At 30.3% G+C, this 3,439-nt stretch overlaps 1 long non-coding RNA gene across 4 annotated transcripts in view; it reads right to left on the bottom strand.

The window, feature by feature from the left end:
• Positions 1-3,439, bottom strand: part of LOC111241572 — a 9,663-nt gene continuing 6,224 nt past the window's right edge. Inside the window, exons 4-9 of one of the 4 annotated variants that reach the window (XR_002667624.1) lie at positions 3,080-3,172; positions 2,766-2,819; positions 2,304-2,412; positions 938-1,024; positions 789-856; positions 1-250 (exon numbers count right to left, since the gene is read on the bottom strand). This is a non-coding gene — a long non-coding RNA (uncharacterized LOC111241572). The remainder of the gene's footprint in view (positions 251-788; positions 857-937; positions 1,025-2,303; positions 2,413-2,765; positions 2,820-3,079; positions 3,173-3,439) is intronic. The other 3 variants (XR_002667625.1, XR_002667626.1, XR_002667627.1) reach the window with 3 other exon arrangements.

The raw sequence follows: 3,439 nt of genomic DNA, 5'->3' as shown, positions 1-3,439 counted from the left end.
AGCCATTATGGGCTATTATGTTAAAACCAAAATAAAATTGTAGAAACTAATTCCAACAACTATTTATCTAGAAAACAAGATTCCCTCCTATGAAAAAAAATTTTGTACTTTCAGACTTAAAAAATACCTTCTAACAAAAAATATATACACTCATATATGCGTATCAGCTACACCGTGCGCCAGCTACACCAAAATACTATCCTTCTCGTCATAATCCTTCTCAGCATAATTGAGGTCTCATCTTTAATTCCTACAAAAATATCAAAATAGATTGATTCCTACAAAAATATCAAATTAAATTAATTCTTACTACGTATTTGAAAACATTATTTCAAATTTTGTATTCTCTTTTGGTTTAAATCTTGAAAAAATTTAAAATATAAAAGTATATAATTGTATATGATATATTTTTAATTGATTTACAATTGACATTATAATTACATAGAAGTTATAAACTCTAAAATAATGTTACCATCTGACACTAGAAATCTTATGCTTCATTAAATCAAACTTAGTTAAGCCAAGACAAATAAATTGAGAGGACAAACAAATTGAGAGGTAGTCACCATCTGACACATAGAGTACACCGCTAACAAAGCATTAGGATAGCATAACCTTCAAGGAAATGGGTAAAATAACTTGTGTTGGCAACCAAGGCTACAACATATATCATTAGGATCAAATACATGTACCAATTCACATCCTTAAAATTTATACATTGCAATAATTCATATACCTTCCATATATAGAGATATCTATAGTATAAGTAGAAATGTAAGGAAACAAACCTATGAATGAGATTAAGAATATCCAAGAGGAACTCTCCAAATTTAAGTAATAGGACCGAGAATTTCTGCTGTGAAAGGAAAAAGAAAGTGAATACATGAGATGAAATTGAAGGGTAATGGAAAAGAGAGTGAGAGGTCATGATGAATACCGTGCGAAATAAGCTATTGGAGCAATTACAATGGTCGCATTGCAAGAACATGGCGATACACCACAAACACCCTTTGATTCATTCCTGCTGAGAAAACAAGTATCTATAAAAGTGGCAGCTTTATATGAAACTTTATTTGTTTGATAAATAGTATGCTACCAATATAAAACAAATACAATTATAAAATAATAGCTATGACGCTGCAAAAATCATATCTGGCAAAAAATAAGTCTACATGGTGGTTTAATCATATATAAAAAATGATAATAACTCACATAATAATTCACATAAAAAAATAATCAAAAGCAATGATCAAGTGAAAGTCACTCATTATTGTGGTACTAAATTTCTATTTAATAAAAATGGAATCCTTGATGTTAAATATATACACCATTCGAGGTACGAGAAGATTGCTTTTGGAATTTTCTTTTTGATCCTTGTCTTTAACTTGCTAACCCAAAAATGTTTCCTCTCCTTTCCAAATACATTAGTACTTAAAGTAAATAATTAAATAAGTAAATAATTGGAAGTCACAGGGTCTACTTTACAATGTGATACCTAAATACAAATTCTACAAGAAAACCATCAGTATAATCTTTCTAAATATATTATCATTTTTTTGTATTCTATAAAAGTAGATAAAACAGGACATTATCGTGCTATAGTAAATTGACTATCATGTCATGATGCATCTAGTGCGACAAAATGTCCATGATATCTTATTAATACTTTACTGTCATTGCAAGCTCTATTCAGTCTCAACTCATTAGCAATAACTTCCTAATTTTTTTGTTGACAAAAGTATTATGAAGATAAAGGAACCATGAAGTAATCAAAGATATCTAGTTTGATTGGAAAAATACCATCAATGGTTATTGTCAGATGGTTACTAAAATCTATTGTTGGAGAAGAAGGTGCGTCAGATTGTGTTGCCAGAGATGGTGAAGTTAATGAGGGGAGAATAGTGGAACTTGAACAAAATACAAAATGTAGAATATGTTACTATCAAACTAAATAATTTTTTTATCTGAAAACTCAAATGAAATCTTATCCTTGAGCACTAAGGGTTGGAGAAAATCCAATCATTCAAAAGCTTAGTTATAGATGGGAAAATGTTCGGATAATAATTTTGATAAAATCTATATCAAACAGTTTATACATAAAAATCCATAAGAAGATCCAAGAAATAAAAATGCAGACTCTTTTAGAAAATAAAACTTCATGACGCATACGTTCTTGTTAGCAAGAAACATAGACTTAAATATTTGAATATGCACAAAAGTACTTTCTTGCTCTAAATCACTCACACAAGTAATTTTTTTTTTTTAGAATACATAAAAAATAGTCCATGCAAAGCTACACTCACTTTTCTTAACTGCCACTTCATTTTCCTGTCTTTAATTGACATAATCTCTCTCACTCTCATAATCTCCGTATCACAGTCTAGCTTAGTGTCATTCTTTCTGTCATTTCACCTACACATATACACACAGAATATAGACATCAGAAAGAGAGAACCAAAGCCCATCTAATAATCATATTGCTTAAAGAATCAAATATAACATAACACTAAGTTGAATAAGGTAGTTGTTGCATGAATGTAAACAGAGACAGAGAGAAATAGGTTCTTGAAAATAACTTTCAATTGCATTTTGAGCTGAATATTTTGGTAGTGAGACATATTTGAACCATGCTTAAAGATAATATACATATAAAGATACTATTTGCATGAAAAAATAAAAATACATGTATCAATTCATCAATGTTGTAACAAACATTTTTCTTGTATAAGGGTAATGTTATGGAGGAATGTCCTGAAAAAAATTACCTGTAACAAGTTTAGTACCCAATACCATGTTGAACAAGTTGTCGTATAGTTTTCCTGTCAATAGCACATTATATTGGTCTCTAGTTAGAAAAGTTGCAGNGTNAAAGTATAAANTAATCTTTATTAGTNGATATCAAAAGCAACCTTGGCAATCTGTAGTGCAAGGAACGAAATCCAAACAAACATAAGAAGTCCAAAATCCTTCCAGCATACATTTTCAATAATAGTCACTTGCAGAATCCACATTTATTAGATATAAAAGGAAAATCAGGAAGTTCATAACAACACACTGGAGTAGAGAATAGAATAGTGACCTCATGTTCAATGGTGACACTCTTGTTGTCCTTCACAGGGACACCAATTTGGTCCACTTGGAAGAGGCTTGTATTCCACTTCAACTCCAGAACCTACACCAAAATCAAAGTTGCAATTGATGGATCTGATAGAAGAAATAATTTGTTCAGGTGAAACTTTAATATGATTTGGTATACGTTGATTGTTAAAGTGTAATGCAAATTCTAGAAGAATGGAGAAGCTCCTAGGAAAAAAGAGTTAGAATGTAAATTGGGCCTAAAAGATAAAAGCCCAAGACTAGAGAAGGCCCAAAACTAAAGAGGGTCCAAAATAGAATTCTAGAAATATCCTATCTAGAAGGATTCTAGAATGATGTATAA

This window comes from Vigna radiata, chromosome 5 (genome assembly GCF_000741045.1).
Source record: "Vigna radiata var. radiata cultivar VC1973A chromosome 5, Vradiata_ver6, whole genome shotgun sequence".
NCBI lineage: Eukaryota > Viridiplantae > Streptophyta > Magnoliopsida > Fabales > Fabaceae > Vigna > Vigna radiata.
Note: the sequence above shows the minus strand (reverse complement) of the source record. Positions and strands in the feature narration are given on the sequence as shown.